Consider the following 22,608-nt stretch of genomic DNA (forward strand, 5'->3'; position numbering starts at 1 on the left):
TGGGGGAGGTTTAGGCTGGATATTAGGAAAAACTTTTTCACTAGGAGGGTGGTGAAACACTGGAATGCGTTATCTAGGGAGGTGGAGGAATCTCCTTCCTTAGAGGTTTTTAAGGTCAGGCTTGACAAAGCCCTGGCTGGGATGATTTAGTTGGAGACTGGTCCTGCTTTGAGCAGGGGGTTGGACTAGATGACCTCCTGAGGTCCCTTCCAACCCTGATATTCTATGAGCCAGATATAACAGCCACTTCTGGGAGCCATGCAGAGCCAGGGCAGGTAGGGAGCCTGCATCAGCCCTGCTAAGCTGCTGACAGGACTTTTGGCCTATTAAAATCTCCTGGATTGCTTTTAATAGTCACTGGGAGATTGAGGGCGATTCCGGTACACTCCTGGCGAATGCGGGAGGGATGGCAACTCTAATCGTACTACGCTGCTATTTTGGGATCCATTCTAAACCAGGGTGGTAATGTCTTTCTGCATTCTTTGTTTCCAAGCTATGGTAATAATGAATAGAGGCTGTTTGTTTTTTTTCCCCCCCTCTGAGTTTGCACAGTGTCTAACACACTGGGGTCCTGTCCGTGACTAAGCCTCCAGGCACTATAGTAATACAAATAATAAATAACAAAATGCTGGCATTTTGTATGAAGGGGAAACTTGACACAACTGCATGTTCAGAAATCTCTTGGAATTTGTTTGAGTAATTCATTTTTTCCCTTTTGAAGTTAAACAGTTTCAGAGAGTTTATCCGTGCTATTTGGAGTAATTACTCATTTTTAAATATCATTTGATAGTCTGGGTTAGTGTAGATTAATGGTCAACACTGATTTATAATCTAATTTATTCTATATTATATAAAATAACCTACTTTACATTATGGGCAAAAGAAGCAGGTTCACACCTTCATGCTTGTTGGAATCCAGAAGCCCAGTAGTAAAATGGGAAGAGTGCTGCATGTCAGGACTGAAGAGCATTGTGAGAGATTTGATGTGACCCAGGGCTGAAACAGGAAGTGGTGATGCAGCTATGAATTCTGGTACATTGGCAAAGCTGTGTGTGACTTCACATGTAGCCTTGATCTGCACTATGACCAGTTCTCTCTCACTCACACTCACCAAAATAGTTAAATGCTGACTGAGCTAGAGTTTATAATCTCTATTTGCTGACTAGATTGATCTTGTCAGGGTGATCTTATTTCTGCTTTGTATTAGTCATGTGTGTCACATCTCATGTACTTTACACAAGAAACACACAACACAAGTAGACTCTAATTCCTGCAACTCCAGTTTGTATTCTCTTCTCCGGTTGCTCGAAGACTAAATGGGCTATGCCAACAAAACAAGGACCTTAAACTGGAAAATAAAATGTTCCAGCTCTAAAGAGCACATAGTACAGGGAAAAGTGTTTTTGTTTTTTGTTTTGTTTTTTTTTTGTTTTTTTTTAAAGTTGTGAATTTGCCTAAGGTGTATTTAATGACAACTTCCATCAACATCTAAACAGAATATAAAGCAGCTGTCCCAGATACAAATCCTGCATTATCCAAGCAATGTTTATAACTTTCTTTTTCTTAACTTACAGTTTGTTTTAAAAGATGTTTTTTTCCTGAATTCTCTTTAACCATGAGAGTAATGCCAAGTCTATATGGTGTTTTTTTGTTGTTTTCTTTCTTAATTTTTTGTGCTCCGATAACTTAAAGGTAATGTCAATAGGAGTTTTCAAAATAGAAGAAACAAAATTACACACTTGAGACAGGTTGGAGTGTTTCTAGTTAAGAAGTGTTTTCAGGTGTCGATCTTGCAGCAGTCAATTAAGGCCCTTTTGGAATGCTAACAGCAAGTTAATTTGTAGCTTCAGTACTTCATGCGAACAGGAACGTACAGTAATATACTTTCTACACTGGCAATGTTGAGGAAGCCTGGCTGGCAGTGGAGTCAAATTCATAGAATCATAGAATATCGGGGTTGGAAGGGACTTTAGAAGGTCATCTAGTCCAACCCCCTGCTCAAAGCAGGACCAATTCCCAATTTTTGCCCCAGATCCCTAAATGGCCCCCTCAAGAATTGAGCTCACAACCCTGGGTTAAGCAGGCCAATGCTCAAACCACTGAGCTATCCCTCCCCCCAACAACTTGTAAGTTGTTACAATTACTAAATTGTAGTGTTAGTAATCTATTGTTTGTAAGAAACACTGACATAATGGATCTGCCCCCTATACTCCTGTTGTGTAGCACCTGACTATAAGAATAGTCCTATTGATTTGAGTGCCCAGTCAGTGAAATAATACTTAGCATGAGTACATGAGAATGGCCATAATGGTTCAGACCAATGGCCCATCTAGCATAGTATCCCGCCCAAGGCTTAAATTCTCAAAGATTATTTCCTGGGCCCCCCTTCCACATTCGGGGCTCAGGGCTTTAGCCCTGGGGCCAGGGGAAGAGGAGGAGCGGGGAGGGACACCAGGGCTTGGGGCTTTAGCCTCGTGTTGGGTGGAGGGGGAAGGTGCAATATTTACTGAAGCTCTGCTGTGGTGGGCTCTGGCTGAATTTAAGCCCTGATCCTGCCTCTACAGTGGCCAATGCCATGTTCTGTTCCTTCTGAATCATCTGGCAATTGAATGATCCATCCCCTGTCATCCACGCCCACCTTCTTGCGGTGGTTAAGGGTTAAGGACACCCAGAGCATGGGGTTGTGTCCCTGACCAGCTTGGCTATTAACCTATCCTCCACGAACTTTGCTAATTCTTTTTTTTTTAACCCAGTTTTACTTTTGGCCTTCACAGCATCCCCTGACAATGAGTTATACAGGTTTACTGTGCATTGTGTCAAGTACTTCCTTTTGTTTGTGTTAAATCTGCTGCCTATTAATTTAATCAGGTGACTCCTACTACTTGTGTTATGTGAAGGGGTAGATAACACTTCCCTATTCACTTTCTCCACACCATTCATCATTTTATAGACCTCTAACATATCCCGCCTTAGTTGTCTCTCTTCTAAGATGAACAGTCTCAACTTCTTAATCTCTCCTTGTGTGGAAACTTCCATACCTCTAATCCAGGGGTGGCCAACGTATGGCTCCAGAGCCACATGCAGCTCTTCAGAAGTTAATATGTGGCTCCTTGTATAGGCATAGACTCCGGGGCTGGAGCTACAGGTGCCAACTTTCCAATGTGCCAGGGGAGGCTGGGTGCTCACTGCTCAACCCGTGGCTCTGCCACAGGCCCTGCCTCCACTCCACTCCACTCCTTCCTGTCCCCTACCCTGAGCCTGCAGTGCCCTTGCCCCTTCCGCCTCTCTCCCAGAGCCTCCTGCATGCCACAAAACAGCTGTTTGGGAGAGAGAGGGAGGTGCTGATTGGCGGGGCTGCTGGTGGGCGGGAGGCACTTAGTGTGGAGGGGGGAGCTGATGGGGTGGGGGAAGCTGACATATTACTGTGGTTCTTTGGCAATATACACTCGTAAATTCTGGCTCCTTCTCAGGCTCAGGTTGACCACCCCTACTCTAATAATTTTTGTTGCCCTTCTCTGAACCTTTTCCAATTCTAATATATCCTTTTTGAGATGGGTCAACCAGATCTGCACACAGTATATTCAAGGTGTGGGCATACCATGGATTTATTTAGTGGCATTATATTTTCTGTTGTATTATCTTCCCTAATGGTTCCTAACACTCTGTTAGATTTTGTTTTTGACTGCCATTGCACATTGAGTGGATGTTTTCAGAAAACTATCCACAATGACTCCAAGATCTTTCTTGAGTGGTAACAGCTAATTTAGATCCCATCATTTTGTATATATAGTTGGGATTATGTGTTCGATTGTGTGTTACTTTGCGCTAATGGAGTAAGGGCAGCAAAATCTGCCACACTAGAGAATCTCCTGGTACTTTGCAGTGAGTGGATCACGTACACTGAAGGAATAAAGAGGAATAAGTCACATCTCTCCCCACTCTACTGGGGGCTTGCCCCAAGGGAGGGTAAATGATTTTTCCCTTCGGAATGTGGTAGGTTTAATTTCTGCCAGAGGCTCATAGTTCATTTATATTGCATGTATATTAAATCAAAGATTTGCAAACATTTTAAGATTGTTTTGCCCATGTATTTCTTTTAATGCTGCAGAAAGAAGCAACTGACAAGTGAGGAGACTGCAGTTGCTGTGTAGCAGGATGTACTGGGCATGCTTCAGCCTGAACTTCTGACTTATGAACAGAACTCGGGTGCACAAATAAGATGAGTGGGAGTGGCATCTGTGAGCTGATTCTGTTTTTAAGGACAAATGTACCTAGAAAACACCAAGAAAGTGGACTGTACGGAACAAGAGAGAGAACATAAAGGGCTGTGGAAAGATAGCAATGCAGTTGTATTCTCTTCAAACATGCCATTTTGTCTTCCATTGAAAAACATAACCTATGGAGCTAAACTCTCAGTTTGTGGAAATGGGTGCATCTCCATTAATGTCAGTGAGTGGCGCTGATTGACACAAGATGAGGATCTGGCACGTTAATTTCTAGGGGCTCCATTTTGCGATGGGTTTTTTCCTTTCACTTCCTCTCTGAAGATCTTTAGTCAAAAGTAGACTCTTGTCTTCATTACCACAAGAAGAGAGTATGGGTCCTATCCCGAGCCCAATACTACTCTCATTGAAGTTGGCCAGACTTTTATAATTGACTTCAGTAGGAGCAGAGTCAGGCTTCTTGTCACTAGTTGAATTGACCAAATCGCAACATTATTATCAAAGCAAGTGCTATTTGTAGTCTCTCTTGTCACATAAAGACCATCTATCCTGGAATGTAATGACCATCTCTAAATTAGGCTTCAGCCTTGCAAGAATTTAGGCCTGTTTTATGCACATGAATAAGGACTTTTTCAAACATCAATCTTGCAAAAGGTGGGTGCATTTTGAAATGGTGTCCCTTGAAATTAAGCTTAGTCTTGCATTTTTCAGGCAGTTATCCTTTATTCTTTTTTTTGAGGGTGGTCATACCAGGCACAGTGCTGGAGTAATTTGGAGAGGTGGGATTATTGGGTACAAAATGAAATGTATAAAGACTGCTGTGTGGGGTTAAGAGGTTTGTACAGCAGTAGCTAATACTGAGTCTTTGTTCAGTGCTTTCAGTCTATCACTTTCATGAGCTCCAAATTCACACTTACAAATAAACATTCCTGCTTTCGAATTATATTTGAATTAAAGGAATGAGCCTCTAGGTGCAGGCTGACTCAGGGGAATCCCCAGCCACTACAACATGCATCTTCAGAGCCATGAATGAGAAGAGAAATTGCCAACTTGTCTCTTGGTTCCACTATTTTCGCAGCTTGACCACAGAAGTGGCCATAATGTTTGGCTTCTCCTGGAATCAAAAAGAGAATCAAAAGGTGGTTTTTTTGAGACCCATATGTTACAGGGAACTAACAGGTTGTGGTGCCAGGATGGTGTAGACTGAAGTTGATTGCATGCAGCTCTGAGTTTGGATTTATGGGGTTATTTTAAGTTGTACAAATTATATCAAAGGAAGCTTAATCATTATATATTCGTGTACATACTGAATTGTAATGACTGGGTCAGCTCTCTAATGTGGGAGATCAGATTTTAAACAAGTGCAGTCTGTGTTCATGAAAGTAGGATCTGATGCAGCCCTGATACTTTGTCGCCTGGTCTCTTCAGTTTTGCAAGTACAATGCGTTTGCATTTTGTGAACACAGTATGGTGAATGTGATTCTGCTTGGAGCTGTGAAAGTTAAAAGTACAGCAGAAAAGGCATATCAGAGTTGATTGCTTTTTTGATAGAATTACAGATTTGATGGATGAAGGGCATGAAGTAAATGTAATCTATTTGGATTTTTAGTAAAGCTTTTGATACACGCATGAAATCCAACTTGAAAAAATAATTCAAATTAATTCTGTTGTATGATTTAAAATCTCATTGAATAATTATAAACAAAGAGTACTGGCAAATAGATGTAGTGGGAACTGTGGGAGATGTCTAGGGAGAGAATGGTGCTGGATCTGGTCTTGTATTTAATGCCTTCATTAATGATCTGGAAGGGGGAATAAACAGCATTTAATTAAATTCAGTGGTGATACTTCATTGGGAGGAGTTGCAAGTAAAAGTGAAACAGATAAATAAGGGACACCTGAGAGATTAGGAACATGGACCAAAAATAACACTATTGAGATTGATCTTCCAAAATGCAGGATAGTGTATCTTGGGGAACATAATCTGGAACATGGCTATTCATTAAAAGGGAGGAACCTAGAAAGCAGCAATATATAATGGAAAGACAATTCAGCATGAGCTTGTAATAAGATTTAGAAGGAGAGGAAAGGATTTACCTATTCCAGTCAATTTACAAAGCTCTCTTTGGGTTTTTTTCAATTACAAGCGCAGGGAAGGGTGTTTTTCTTTTGAAAAAAGAAATTTGTGTAGTACTTGGTTTGAAAATGTACATGTTGCATATCCATACATATTGCTGTCTGAGGACATTGACCAATACATAGTAACTTCCATATTAATTCTCTTGTTTGTTCTACATTACGGTCTCTTTTCCAAAATGTGAATCTTTGGTGTTCAAGGCACAGGCATTGCCATTAAATGGGCAAGCTATGTGTTGCTCAACCAATGTAGAATATGCCAGAGAATGCCGCACAGAAGCTAGACCTTGAAGTCTGGAGCAGAGGCTTGTTTCCAATAATACCTAATATGACCTTGAATAACATAGTGCTCGCTTCCTTGTACAAAGAAATAAGCTGGGATTTTTTGTTTTAATGACTGCAATGATAGGCGACACACAGCATGGAGATTTTCACAGTACAGAGAAAGCTTCGTCAAATAATGTATTAACTTTAGATATTCCTAAAATTTGTAGAAAAATCTTGTGAATGAGGCTTTACCCTGTTCATTGTGTGTGGTGCTGGCCGAGTTTGGGAATAGACTTTAACAAAGTCTTTTAGCTCCAAAACCCATGAAGAAGAAATTTGGAAAATATCTGTTGGCATTTACCTCTGGTATTGCATCCATTAGTGAGTTGGCTGAAAGTTCTGTAGAAATAGTCTGAAACTGAATTATTTGTGGATTTCCTCTTCGTAGTTGCTAGAAGCATAATAAGGCTTCTGTCTTCCATGTTACTTGTAGGGGTAACTTCAAAGGAGAGCTGGGAGCACCACAGCAGCAACAACTGAGGGCACTTACTTCATTATCTGAGGTTCCCCAAAACTCTTGGGTGATGTCTCTTAGCTGATTGGCATGGCTGGAGGAACCCTGAATGAATGTGACTTCAAGGAAGGCAATACAGTGTGCAGAATTTCCTTTTGCAATTCCTTTAGAGCACGGTGACACTTTGAGGCCCAGTAATGAAAAGGACACAGAGAACCCTGACATGCACAAACTTTGATTGCCTTTTGCAATCCCTCAATCTCTGAAATATTTTTAATGTCCCCCTGATACAAAGGGAACTATTCCTCCAAAGTGAAGGTGGTGTTTTTTTAGCTGGATGGCCCACTGCCCCCAGATTTACAAGGTTGAATTTGTTTTGGCTGGAGAGTGTGAGAGTGATACAGGGTGTGAACCTCTTACTGTGTGCTGCCACTTTGCTTGCCACTTCCATTCCTATGAGTTGGAAGTGTATTGAAATGTACAAAAATCCTGTACTCAAGTGCTATTAGTTTCCATGCCCTGCTGCATAATGAGAAGAGCTGCCTTTCATGCCTGACCCATAAACCAAAACCAAGCTGACCAGCCTCAGCAGGCCTACCAGCTTTGAAATTGTCCCTTAAGATATTGTTGTGTCTTTGCATCTATGAGATGTAAAATTGGAAGGAAAACTATGGGCTTGTGCTATTTGTAATCTCTTTTATGGCTACGTGATTAAACAGCACCGGTTAATATACAATCAATGGGTAACAATAGAGGGAATAGACATTGTCCAATTCTTCTTTAAGATACAATTTAATATGCGTGTCAGTTTTTCAAAGAGTTTTCTTTCTAGATCTGAATAAATGCATCTTGGGATTAACACTTTTTCTACATGAGGTGTTTGACAAAGTGAATATGAATAAAATGCATAGCATTAAATCTTCTCCTTGCAGTGTACACACAATCAAATCAAAGAAAACAGCAAGGACGCTGTATACTAATTCTCTTTGTGTTATGCAAAGATGACCTTTTGCTATACTGTATCCTAATTAGTATTTGCAGACCTGCTGAGATCTGAAAATAAATCCTGGGACCATTGCATCTGTGAATAAGGTGCCTATTTTTTTTAAAAGGTTTGGGTGCCTCTGGTCAACTCCTAGACCAGAATTTACATTGACATAATATTTTTAAAAAGTGTTCTTTAAGTGAACACAGTAGGCTTTGTTCTTTATTCAATTACCAAGGTTTGCCTCTATTGACTTCAATAGATTTTCTCCTCACTTTCTCTCAAGTAAGTGAGAGGTGAAACAAGCTTAGTACTTCAGATTTAACAGTATTATAAAGCCTGATTAGTGATGAGAAAAATGGCTCTAGCTTTTTATAGAGCAAGATGCCTAGGAACGCATAATATCCTGCTTAAGAGCCTCATCCTGAGAGAGAGCTTACCAGCTACAATTTCATTGAACATTTATGATTTTTAAAGCAGTGGCTCAGAGGGAGAGAAGTATGGATATATTTCAGACACAACACTAATAAAAATAAAAAAGCTGGTGGATATTTAAAATTGACCGGTTGCTGCAATCTTCTGATCCTTGCTCATTTGCATGCAGTAGTCTATTTACCCTCCATGAGTTTCTTTATATTCCTTGTGGCAACGTCCTGTAGAACTTAGTAGGGATGAAATCGTAGGTTTCAATAAAAATAAGATTTCATAGAAATTATTCAAAAACCAATAATATTTGCTAAGGCAGCATATACTTTCTATGGGTTTTAAAATCACTTTAGATAACTTGAAAGCAAAATTATAATTCTTTATTCTATAGGGTGGTTAAAAGTCTGTAGAAAGGCTATAATTTTCAGTTAAATTATGTAAGAATTTTCCATATGGGTTGCTGAAAAAAGGTTTGGGACAATATTGCCTACTTTTAATTAATATTTCAAACCATATTGTATTGAGATACCATATTGAAAGTGATGCAAGTTCATATATTTAGGAAAACAAAATGCAGGTCATGCTTATAGGATGGGGAAATGTATTCTGGAAAGCCATCATTCAGAAAATAATGTAGTTGGCTAGCTACTGTGACACCTGTGATATGCAGTAGCAATGTGTAATCAGGGGAACATAGAGTAGAAGAAGGGAGATGGTGTTTCCACTGGATACAGTGTTGGTGAGAACACTACATGCAGTTGTTATCCACACTTAATGAAGGATGTTGAGAAATTGAAAAGAGTTGAGAAACTACAAGAATGATCTGAGGGTTGGAAGACTTGCTGTTACAGAGACTAAACAAGCTCCATCTACTTAGCTTACATATGAAAATGTGAACTTGATCGTGTTCTGTGAGTACCAATGGGACAAAGTGGGAATTTGGGGTAATATTTTTGAGTCCTGTGTGCCTCAGTTTGGCCTATATGTGGCATTGTTACCCAGTGGGTTGGAAAAGGACAGTTTGCTCTGTGGAGGCTAAGAGACATAGGTGTGGGTGTCACTTAGCTGTCTAGGCCTTAGTCCCCATATCAATGGAGCATCTGAGAAGGCAATGGAAAATCCATTCACTGGGACGTTGGCACCTAGCAACTAATGATCCAGAGGAATATAGTGGTTTTTTTTTTGTTCCCTCTCTTCCCTTCCCCCCCGACCTCTCAGCAGGGAAGCTGAGAAACTTCCCTGCAACTTGAGAACCAAGGACTCAGTGGTATGAGGTGGGGAGGATAGGAATTGGCTGCTGGAAGGAGTCAGGGCTCTTACCTGGAGTCTGATCAAAGAGGTACGACTGAGACACAGATGGAGCTTGAACAATGGGATTCACTACAGCTTGGCTGGGCTCTGTGCTAACCTGAATTTGTCAATGTTTTAACTCAGTGGTTCTTAGCCTTTACTGCAGCCTGCACCCCTTTGGTTCTCAAAATATGTTATCGCACCCCTTATCAAAAATTGTTGAAGTAGGTCTTTAAACCTAGATATATTTTGTTGTTTGTATGTTACAGTAATGGTTAAAAATGTATAATGTTAATAAATATATAGGTTTGATGAAACAAAGTAGTTGTACTTACATGCCTGTGCTTAATTTTGTGTTTTCGATGACTTACCTTCTAAAAAAATCTGGCATGCCTCACACCCCCAGGGGGTGCGTGCTCCCTAGGTTAAGAATCACTGTAACTTAAGGACTTTCTGTGCTGTGTTCCAGTTGACTACTATACCTTACTGTTTGTTTGAGTGTCACTGCAAATGCTTGGTGAGGTGCATTAATCCCTGAAGAGAGTACAAGTCTCTACCAGGAGACATGCTCAGTTGGACTGGCTGAACAGAGTTCATAGTGTGAAGCTGGACCTCTGAGCAACCAGCAAGCCTGTCTAAGAAGGCAGTGTAACTTACCCTGGAGAAAGAGTGAGATCCATGGGGGGTCTGGCCCCAAGGTCTGGCCCCAACTGGAAGGGTTCCTTCTATACACTGTTCCAAAGCTTGGGGCATAGCACTGATCCTTGGGGAGGTTTCTCATCCTAGAAGTTTCTTTAATCGAGTAGACACAAGCCTAACAAAATCTATCATCTGGAAGCTGAGGCCATACAAGTCGTGGCTAAAAGTGTAAATTTTTAAAAGGGAGGGTAATTATCAATTGAAATAACTTAGCTAGGGATGTGGTGGATTCTCCATCACCTGAAATCTTTACACTAAGATTGGGTGTCTTTCTCAAAGATATGCTCTAGCTCAATCAGAAGCTTCAGGGATCAATGCAAAAATTACTGGGTGAAATTCTATTGTCCTTGTTATGCAGGAGGTCAGACAAGGCGATCATAATGGTCTCTTCTGGCCTTAAAATCTGAATCAGGGTATACTTTTTTTCAATTAAACTAACAATTGTAATTTTTGAAAGGCAAAAAGTGTTATTGCCTGTTTAATGTACTTCCATCAGATTCTCCATGAGGAGAATGATTAAGCATGGAGTAAGGATATGATTCCCTCCCGGAAGTCACAGATTCTGGGACTTTCTGGGACCTCTGTGACTACTTCTAGAGCAGGGCTGAAGCAGCTGTCCGCTCCGGGACTGCCAGAGCAGTGGCCCCAGGGCTGAAACAGCGGCTGGGGTTGGGCCAGCACCTGCCACAGGAGCAGTGGAAGGGCTGGAGCAGCTGCCGGCTGTCAGCCCCGGTGCCAGGGGAGCAGGAACAGTGGTCTCTGGGGCTGCTGGAGCAGCAGCCGGGGTGGGCTCAGTGGCATGGCTAGAGCAGCTGGAAGCATTGGCAGTGCTCTGTTTGTCGTCCGTCCGTCCTGCCCCAGGTATTAGCAGTAAAAGTCAGGGACAGGTTGTGGGCTTCTGCAGGCCTGCAACCTGTCCCTGACTTTTACTAAAAATAAATGATATAGAATCTTAACCTTAGGCCTGGGCAAATTGGTTAGGAGAAATGAGAACTGTTCCTAAATTTGAGATGAACCATTTAAGCATGACTGGACTGATGATAAGGAGGTGGGTAGAATATAAAAATGTATCCAGTGGGATACATTTATGTGAGTTTTGTATACATACAAAATGTGAGGGTATGATACTGTAGCCTTTGCTCGTGTAAATTGTCTTCTTAAAGTCACCATATTGTGTTGTTATGCCTTGAAAAAATGTACTCTTGCCTAGAGGCAGGTTACTCAAATGGGAGTTGGACTGGGCCCTTATGAACTGAAGTCAGTTTGGAGTCTTTCCATAGACTTCACTGAGAACTAGATTGGGTCTGAAATCCAAGACTTTCAGAAGTGTCAGAAAAGGCCTGATTTTAAAGTGCTGAGCATCTACTCTTAATATCAGAGAATCATGTACTTTGTCAGTTATTGCCATTAGAGAGTGTGTGTGTGTGTGTGTGTGTGTGTGTGTGTGTGTATACAGTACTAATAGAAAAAATTATTACAACTGATTTATTTTACTCAGACCAACGTGAACCCAAATAAGATGAAATACACAATAAAGGACTTTAAATTGTGACATTGATTAAAATGACAAGTTGGGTCATCTAGTGGGTTAAAAACAATATACAATTATGGTGGTTAGTGAATTAATGTTACAGATTGAAATTTAATATTCTGTGCATCTAAAACATGTTTCTTAATCAGCTTATTGCAGTCCCAGATATTCTCCTTTTCTCTTGGTACTCATTTAATTTTAGAGTGTAAATTGCATTTTTTGGCATTTCCTATATTAAAAACTATTTAATAAGCATGTTTCACTTGGCAGATCTATTTTGATGGCAACAGGGTTATGGTCTGTTCTTCAAACCCTGCTGGAATCCTGCCTTCTATTTTGATGCAAAGACAGATACTGTAATTTTTTGCTGCTGCAGTGTTTTCAGAGTTTCAGTTAATATTGGCTCGGAGTGTCTCAATTTATTATTTCCTTTCCTTTAAATTAACTGTTTAGAAGGGGTATTTGCTCTGTAAGTAGTGGTTCTGCAGTATGTTAAGAAATCATTGTTCCAAGAGGGGCAGAGGGAAAATCAGCTTTTCCTGTCTCCTGTGGCATTTATAATAACTATTGCTTTTGCCAAGGTAGAGTGCCTCGCTAATGTTAGAGTTCATTAGGCTCTATTTGTTGTTTATGCCATTCCATTACACCCTGAGCCCCTTGGTTTGCCCCACTGCAGCTAAGTGTATGATTGGAAAAAACCAGCTAAGGGCGAAAAGTAATGTAAAGAGAAATCATTCTCCATTTGTGTAAATAATTTGCAGTGACAAGTTTGTGAAATTGAATAAAGTCGCAAAATGGATGATAGATGCTCAGATATGGAATCACCAACTGGAAAACAAAAAAGTTATTGCACAGTGAATGAGCAAATCATTATAAAGTACCCGGTGAGGTAGCAGTGCTCAATTGGGTGCAAATGAAAGCATGCCTGGATAATCAAAAAACAACAAATAAAAAATCCCAGCAAGGAGATGACTTGCGGTACCTCATAATATGCTGTGGATTTCACTGACTGGTAACGATGTTCACCATGTTTTCTGGAAAACAAAAATACAAAGGCAAACAAAGATTAGGAATATAGAGATATTTAGCAGTAATTATTAGCTTTAGAAGGAATTCCTTCATCGTGAATTTTTACAGGATCGTTTGTTGGCTTCCTATGCATCCTTGTTAGGACTATATATATCCAGAGTAGTCGTATGCATATTCACATACACATTATGTGTGCATAATGTATGTACTGTGTGTAAGTGAGGTCTGTGTGATAAAAGTCATGCGCCATATACCTTCGATGAGCACTTCTACACTATGCCTATTAAGGGCCTGGAAAGTGAAGACAAGCACTTGTGTTTGAGGCCATAGAGACGAGGAACCAGAGGGATGCCATGATCAAGGTAACAGGTGAGGAAAATGATCTTTTATAGCAGCATTCTGCATGGATACATGCAGGGCAAGATTGTATTTGTCAAGGCCAGAGAGAAGCATGTTGCAGTACTTGAAACGCAATAGGAGAGCCTGGATGAAAGGTTTAGTCATGTGGATGGATAGGAATGGCTGTATTTTAGAGATGTAGACTCCTGCCTCTGATTGGTCCATGATTCCAGTCTCCATTGACTACTTGTTAAACTTTTTAAGTGAACACATTTTGTGGTTTCTCCGTTGTTGCCTCTCCTGCTTGAGAGGTGCTTCCCATAAGCATCTGCAAAACTAATGCATTATCCTTCTTCAAATCCCCTCCATTTCCATGATGCCTACAAAAAAATCTTGACAATGGTTGGGATGTGGGGGTGCTGACCAACGTTGCCTGTTAGGACCAACACTGTCCCGCTGTCTGAATCCATCTGTTGTGTCTTAGACTGTAAGCTCTTATGGGCAAGCACTGCCTTATTCTTGGTTTATACAGCACCTAACACAGTGGGATCCTGGTCCATGACTAGGTCTTGTAGGTGCTATGGTAATATAAATAATTAAACTAATAATTATGCCTGTAAACTCCTGATTCATAGGCCTTTCCCAGGCACAAAGCCCAGAGCTTCTCCTTGCACCCTACTTTCTGCTCCTGAGGTTTCTCTCACCATCTGTACATATATTATGGACTATTTTCCATTCCCTCACCCAAAGACTGGAGGAGCTGTGAAAATGCAGCTTTTGGGGGATGGGAGCTTCTCTATCTTTAATTGTCTGAGTTTCACTGTTCTTCATGGAAGTACCCAGGCTGGAGGCGGCCTGTAAACAGGGCCGGCTCTAGGTTTTTTGCTGCCCCAAGTAAAAACATTTTTGGCCGCACCTCCTCCCCCTTTTTGGCTTTTACACATGTTTGCACTTCGCAGTTTTTTTTTTGTTTTTGTTTTTTGACTGTTTAACATTAAAAAAAAATTAAAACGGAGAATTTGTAGTTAGTGAAATAAAACAATTTCCTACTAGTGCACTCATTTACTCACCGGGACAGCCATGGAGTGAGCTGGGCTGTGTTTCCCTGGGCAGAGCTACGGCTGCCCCTGCACCAGAGGCCTTGGCCAAGGGAGGAAGTCAGCGCCGACCCCAGGGCTCACATGGTCCGTGCAGGTCGGACCAAGTCACGCTGCTGGCGGGGTGCCCAGCCTGGCTGTCGCTGCCGAGTAACCAGAGGGGCCTGGAGCTGCGTGGGAGGCACCAAACAGCTCTGCCTACTGTCTCTCCTTTCCTGCGAGCATGTTCGGGGGCTTGGCGCTGCCCTCCAGAGCTGGGCGTCGCAGCTCCGTGCCGGCAGGAGCAAGCAGCGGGCGTTTGGGGGGTGGCTGCCCAGTCCCTCCAGCCTGGGCACAATCACCTCTGCTCCGCTGTTGTCAATCCCAGTCTGAAATGGCTGTAGCCACTGGGGGAGGAAGTGGGGGGGGGGCTCCCCCCTGCGCTGCATAGCAAGTCGTGGGGCCGTGGGCAGGGCAGCTACAGCCATTTCAGACTGGGATTGGCGCCGTGGGAGCGGAGCTGATTGCGCCGTGGGTGGAGGGACCGGGCAGCCCCCGCCATCCCCGCTGCTTGCTTCTGCCAACACAGGGCTGTGATGCCCAGCTCCGGAGGGCAGTGCCAAGCCCCTGGGCATACTCATGAGGAAGGAGACAGGACCAGCTCTAGGCACCAGCAAAGCAAGCACATGCTTGGGATGGCCGGTATGCCACCCCTGGAAATGTGCAGCACCAAGCACGTGCTTGCTTTGCTGGTGCCTAGAGTCGGTTCTGCCTGTAAATTAGTAACATTCCCATAGGCAAATCAGTCAAGCCAGATGAACTAATTTTGATGTCACCTACTCTGGTTTTATCCTGATGTAACTCTGTTGACTTCTTTGGGGCTATTCCTGATTTACATCAGGGTAAATCAGTCTGAATCAGGTTGTATTAATATGGTTTCACATTGATACTATGATTTCTGAAGCTGAGGCGGCAAATCTGACAGATAACATACATGGAATAGGATATTGTCACGGGTGAGTGATAACTTTTGCTAGGAGATGAAATCTCATGCCAAACTGACCAAACCTAGATGATGAAGGAAAATATGAGAAGTTTTTCTTCAAATCAGAGCACCTGAAACAATGTTTTATTACTATGATTTTCTTTCTGTTCTGTCAGATGGTTGACGTGAACCTAATAATTTTATTTGATGGATGTTGAAGCAGTAGAGTAAAAACTCAATCACTGTAATACTGCATTTTAAGTGGCTCAGATAACCGACCTAGTATTTTTGATCAAATCAGAGTTCATCCATATATGTACAATTGAATTAGCTCAGGTTATACTATCTATAAAGATATGAAGTGCTATAGATCTGCTTATAATATACTTTTTATGGGTGTGGGAGGTCTAGCCAGTGCTTTCCGAGCTGTGGTTTTAACCTTACTGGTATTGGTATAATAGTAAATCATGTGGCATATAAAATTCTCATTGTGCTGTTATGAATTGGTACACTATTTAGGCTGCTAGGTAAGAGATTGAAGTCCAGGACCTCCTGGTAGCATTCTCTGAAATGCTTCCAGTTCCACGCACAGGGCCAGTTAGATAGGCAGAAATGCAGGGTCTCAATGCATGGATGAGGTGATTGTGTAGGGAGGACGGGGTTAGATTTATTAGGAACTGGGGAAACTTTTGGGAAAGGGGGAGCCTATACAGGAAGGATGGGCTCAATCTAAACCAGAATGGAACCAGATTTTAAAATTAAAAAAAGAAGTTTTTAAACTAAGGGCTGGGGGAAAGCCAACGGGTGCGGAGGAGCACGTGGTTCAGACAGAGACGTCCCTTGGGGGATGATCTATTAATGGAAATTCTCTATGTCCTACTAAGGAGGAGAGGATGGAAAATGATAAAATACAGGTAGGATCTAATGAGAAACAGTCAAATGAAAAAAAGTCCCATTCAATTACATCCTGTAATGGCAGACAGCTAAAAAGTAACAAGTTTTTAAAGTGCTTATATACCAGTGCTAAAGTCTAAATAATAAGATGGGTGAACTAGAGTGCCTCATATTAAATGAAGATATTGATATAATAGGCATCACAGAAACTTGGTGGTATGAGGATAATCAGTGGGACACAGTAAATCCAGGATACAAAATATATCAGAAAGATAGAACAGGTTGTGCTGGTGGGGGAGTGGCACTGTGTGAAAGAAAGCATAGAATCGAATGAAGTAAAAATCTTAAATTAACCAAAATGTACCATAGAATCTCTATGATCATTATTCCATGCTTGAATAATAATATAGCAGTAGGGATATATTACTGACTCCGGACGAGGATGGTGATAGTGACTGTGAAATGCTCAGGGAGATTAGAGAGACTATTAAAATAAAAAACTCAGTAATAATGGGGGGTTTCAACTGTCCCCATATTGACTGGGTACATGTCGCCGCAGGACAGGATGCAGAGATAAAGTTTCTTGATATCTTAAATGACTGCTTCTTGGAGCAGCTAGCCCTGGAACCCACTAAAGGATAGGCAATTCTTGATTTAGTCCTAAGTGGAGCACAGGATCTGGTCCAGGAGGTGAATATAGCTGGACTGCTTGGTAAGTGACCATAATATAATTAAATTTAACATCCCTGTGGCGGGGAAAACACCACAGTGGCCCAACATTGTAGCATTTAATTTCAGAAAGGGGAACTACACAAAAACGAGGAGGTTATTTGAACAGAAATTAAAAGATACAGTGCCAAAAGAAATCCCTGCAAGCTGCATGGAAACATTTTAAAGACACCAAAATAGATGCTCAACTTAAATGTATGCCCTAAATTAAAAAACCTAGTAAGAGAACCAAAAAAGTCCCACCATGCCTAAACAACAAAGTAAAAGAAGCAGTGAGAGGCAAAAAGGCGTCCTTTAAAAAGTGGAAGTTAAATCCTAGTGAGGAAAATAGAAAATAACATAAACTCTGGCAAATGAAGTGTAAAGATATAATTAAGAAGGCCAAAAAATAAATTGAAGAACAGGTAGCCAAAGACTCAAAGTAAAAGCAAAATTTTTTTAAGTACATCAGAAGCAGGAAGTCTGCTAAACAACCAGTTGGACCACTGGACGATCAAGATGCTAAAGGAGCATTAAAGGATGATAAGGCCATTGCAGAGAAACTAAATGATTTCTTTGGATCAGTCTGCATGGCTGAAGGTGTGAGGGGGATTCTCAAACCCGAGCCATTCTTTTAGGTGACAAATCTGAGGAACTCTCCCAGATTGAGGTGCCATTAGAGGATGTTTTGGAACAAATCGATAAACTAAATGGTAATAAATCACCAGGACCAGATAGTATTCACCCAAGAGTTCTGAAGGAACTCAAATGTGAAATTGCAGAACTACTAACTGTAGTCTGTAAGCTATCATTTAAATCAGCTTATGTACCAAATGACTGGAGCATAGCTAATGTGACACCAATTTTAAAAAAGGGCTCCAGAGGTGATCCCACCAAGTAGAGGCTGGTAAGCCTGACTTCAGTACTGGGCAAACTGGTCGAAACTATAATAAAGAACAAAAGTGTCAGACAGATATTAACATAATATGTTGGGGTAGAGTCAACATGGTTTTTGTAAAGGGAAATCATGCCTCACCAACCTACTAGAATTCTTTGAGGGGGTCAACAAGCATGTGGACAAAGGAGATCTAGTGGATATAGAGTACTTAGATTTTCACAAAGTCTTTAACAAGGTCCCTCACCAAAGGCTCTTAAGCAAAGTAAGCAGTTGTGGGATAAGAGGGAAGGTCCTCTCATGGATTGGTAACTGGTTAAAAGATAGGAAACAAAGGGTAGGAGTAAATGGTCAGTTTTCAGAATGGAGAGAGGTAAATAGTGGTGTCCCCTAGGGGTTTGTACTAGGACCAGTCCTATTCAACATATTCATAAATGATCTGGAAAAGAAGTAAACAGTGAGGTGGCAAAATTTGCAGATGATACAAAACTACTCAAGGTAGTTAAGTCCCAGGCAGACTGTGAAGAGCTACAGAAAGATCTTTCAAACCTGGGTGACTGGGCACCAAAATGGCAGATGAAAATCAGTGTTGATAAATGCAAAGTAATGCAGATTGGAAAACATACTCCAAACTATACATATAAAATGATGGGGGTCTAAATTAGCTGTTTACCACTCAAGAAAGAGATCTTGGAGTTCTTGTGGATAGTTCTCTGAAAACATCCACTCTATGTGCAGCGGCAGTCCAAAAAGCAAACGGAATGTTGGGAATCATTAAGAAAGGGATAGATAATAAAACAGAAAATATCATATTGCCTTTATATAAATCCATGGTATGCCCAAATCTTGAATACTGCATGCAGATGTGGTTGCCCCAACTCAAAAAAGATACAGTGGATTTGGAAAAGGTTCAGAAAATGGCAACAAAAATGATTAGGGGTATGGAATGGCTGCCATATGAGGAGAGATTAATAAAACTGGGACTTTTCAGATTAGAAAAGAGATGACTAGGGAAGGGAAATGATTGAGGTCTATAAAATCATGACTGGTGTGGAGAAAGTAAATAAGGAAGTGTTGTTTACCCCTTCTCATAACACATGAACTGGGGGGTCACCAAATTAAATTAATAGGCAGCAGGTTTAAAACAAACAAAAGGAAGTATTTTTTTCACACAATGCACAGGCAACCTGTGGAACTCCTTGCCAGAGGATGTTGTGAAGGCTAAGACTGTAACAGGGTTCAAAAAAGAACTAGATAGGTTCATGGAGAATAGGTCCATCAATGGCTATTAGCCAGAATGGGCAGGGATGGTATCTCTAGCCTCTGTTTGCCAGAAGCTGGGAATAGGTGACGGGATGGGTTACTTGATGACTGCCTGTTCTATAAATTCCCTCTAGGGCACCTGGCATTGGCCACCGTCGGAAAACAGGATACTGGGCTAGACGGACCTTTGGTCTGACCCAGTATGGCTGTTCTTTCGTTCTTATACAAAGATTACGAATCAAAAGCATGGGCCTCATCCTTCTCCCTTTGAAATCAAAGATAAAACTCCCACTGAAGCTGTGGAGAACAAAATTGGATTCAATGTCTTTGTTTTTGATGATACAATCCAGCACTCATCTATATAAAACTGCTCACAGCTGTATGTTCTAAAGCTGTATTTTTGTTGAGTTTGTGATGATGAAATAAACAATGAGAGGTCCAGTCATCAGAACCCCTGAGGTATAAATACAACCTACTGGTTATGTATATTGTGGGTATCAGCATACCTGTCAGTCAGTAAAATCCAAAAAATACTTATGTACAACTTTAAGAGCCAAACCCTAATCATCTGCACCAAACATGAGTATATAGGCTTTGTAAAAGAAACCTATGGTGATGGTTGCAGGAATGGAATCCCCCTCCCCCCCATGAGCTAGGTTGCAGGGTGAAGCCCTTATGGAAAAGCTCTACAGAATTAAATAGAGTAACATTTCCAGAGCATTTTTAAAGCTCCCTATGGGATTCTAGTGCAGGGACAAAATATGCTATGAAATCTCATAGTTTGGTTTTAGCATTCTGTAGTAGGCATACCAGTATCTTGGAAATTGAATTGGCTTTTAGAGCAAATTCTATAGATGCTTATTTCTCTCCATCCCAATTGCAGCCTATAAGACTCTTTTTTTTCTCAAACAGGAAAGCACCAGTACAACTGCTCCACAGACCCTGCTACAAACTCTTATATGGAATTTAACCACTTCCAAAATGCTCTGCATGCTGCCACCATTGTCACAGTGGACCACGGTTATGCAGGGAATGTAAAGTTGCCTTCTCCAGAACCACAAGAAGTGCCAGGCCGTGGCCCTAAATCTTTAGGAAGCTGAAGTCATTTTATGACCCCCCCTCAATATATTTTTTGTTTTTTCTCTTTCTTTTAGAGGTCAAATGAGGGGCTGTACGAGATGTTTTGTTTCAATACAGCAGTTGAAATTCCACTTAGCAATTGGAGTTCTGTTGTGATTTTTAGACTTTGCTCCAGATCTAGCAATCTTTACCAAGGCAAAAACTATAAATTATAAAACCCTTAAATAAACAAATGATAGGGATAAATCATGGCTCTCTGTAAAGTCTTTGAGCATATCAGCAAAATAGCAGATAAAGGGGAACTGTTTAACTTTGTTTGTTAGGAGTTTCATAATGAGTTTGGCAACGTCCCTCAGAAGAGGCTATTAAAGAAATGAAGTAGTCATGGGGTGGGAGGTCAAGTACTGTCATTGTTCTATCTCTAAGCCATTTTCCGAACCAAGAATAGGAATAGATATTCAATTTTCAACATGGCAAAAATGTAATGGTGGGATGCTTCAAGGCTCTGCGTTAACAGTGGCATTTAATATATTCATCAGTTATCTGGAGAAAGGAGTGTATGGTTAGGTGGCAAATTTTGCCACCTGACAGAGTAACATTGGTCTACGCTAGAGAAGGGAGTGAGGAGCTACAATGGAAGCTAGTAAAGCTAGGTGAATGGGGCAGCACAATGGCAGCTGAAACTCAATATTGAGAAACTCAGAGCAATGCACTTGCAAAAGAAAATTACTTGTGTGTTGCTCAGTTCTAAATTTACTGTCATCACTCAGGATAAAATATGCTGTGTGTCATTGCAGACAGCTCAATGAAAGCTTCTCTGGTTTAAAAAGAAAATAAGATGTTAGGATTCGTAAGGAAAGAGAAAATAATACTGAGAATATTATACTGATATTATATAAATCAGTAGTTCTTCACTTGAAATACTGTATTTACTTCTGGCCACCCAGTCTCACAAAGGGTATGTCAGAAATAGAGGGAGGTTCAAAGACAGGTGATGAAAATGATTGGAGACATGGAAAGACTTCCCGAGAGAGAGAGAATGAAAATATTGGGGCTGTTAGGAGAAGAAACAAATGAGGGGTTGTGTGGAAGCATACGAAGTAATGAATGATAGCAAGGAGGCAAATCAGGCTCTTCTATTTACCCTTTCATGTGATACAAGAACAAAGGGGTATTCAATTAAACTCATAGGCACCATATTTAACACTGAAAAGAAGAAATACTTTTTTCAGATCACATAGTTGATCTGTGGAACTCACTGTTACTGAGTTCTTGACCACAGTGATATGTTGTAGAATTTAAAAAAAGGACCAGACACTTCTACAGTTAATTAGAGAATCCACAATTACATTAGATGGGATTAAAAAATTACAGCAGCTGTAAACCCTCATGCTTCAGGACATAAACCAGTCATAAAATGACAGTGGTGAAGAAGAAAATTTTCCCATTGGCAAGTTATTGCAAAATTGTTCATTTTGGGGGGTTTCTTACACAGTCCTCTGAATGTTACTGGTCACTATCACAGACAAGATATTGAATCAAATAATAGACCATTAAAATGAAAAATCCTGTGTTCCTAAAACTCATATTGTCTTCACTAAGAGTTTTGCCTGTGTAGGGATTACAAGTTTGAGCCTAGTGTGTATATAAGGAAGAATGCAATGACAGAAGTCACTGTACTGGCTATCATGAAATTGTTCCAACAATTTTATCTTGAAACAAAGTTTATTTTAAAACTATTTTTTAATTTTAAGTGTATGACACTGAGCGAATATATTGAACAAGACAGCTATCATATTTTGTAATCAGATATTCTATTGCCGCAGGACGTAATGACCCTGTACAATGAAAATATGTGGCCTATTTATAACCTCTCAGAAATCTTATTAGTCCAATGTCTTGGTATTTACTTGTTACATTCACACTTTTTTGCCTTAGGAAGACAAAAAATAATAAACTTGTTCATAGAATCAGATCTCATCATCAAGGAACTGAAATGTCATGTCAAGGCAGGATTTTTCATATTATTATTTTGGACACACAAATAGCACCCCAGAGCATGGAAGAAAATGTGTGTGTTGGGGGGGGGACGGGGGGGACAGGAAATAGCCAAAACCGAAATAAACCTAAATACAAATAGAAAAGGAGTACTTGTGGCACCTTAGAGACCAACCAATTTATTTGAGCATAAGCTTTCGTGAGCTACAGCTCCGATGAAGTGAGCTGTAGCTCACGAAAGCTTATGCTCAAATAAATTGGTTAGTCGCT

The 22,608-nt window shown here is 40.8% G+C and overlaps 1 protein-coding gene across 8 annotated transcripts in view; it reads left to right on the forward strand.

The window, feature by feature from the left end:
• Positions 1-22,608, forward strand: part of GRID1 (glutamate ionotropic receptor delta type subunit 1) — an 828,929-nt gene that overhangs the window by 289,329 nt on the left and 516,992 nt on the right. The window lies entirely within an intron of this gene.

This window comes from Caretta caretta, chromosome 7 (assembly GCF_965140235.1).
Source record: "Caretta caretta isolate rCarCar2 chromosome 7, rCarCar1.hap1, whole genome shotgun sequence".
Lineage (NCBI taxonomy): Eukaryota > Metazoa > Chordata > Testudines > Cheloniidae > Caretta > Caretta caretta.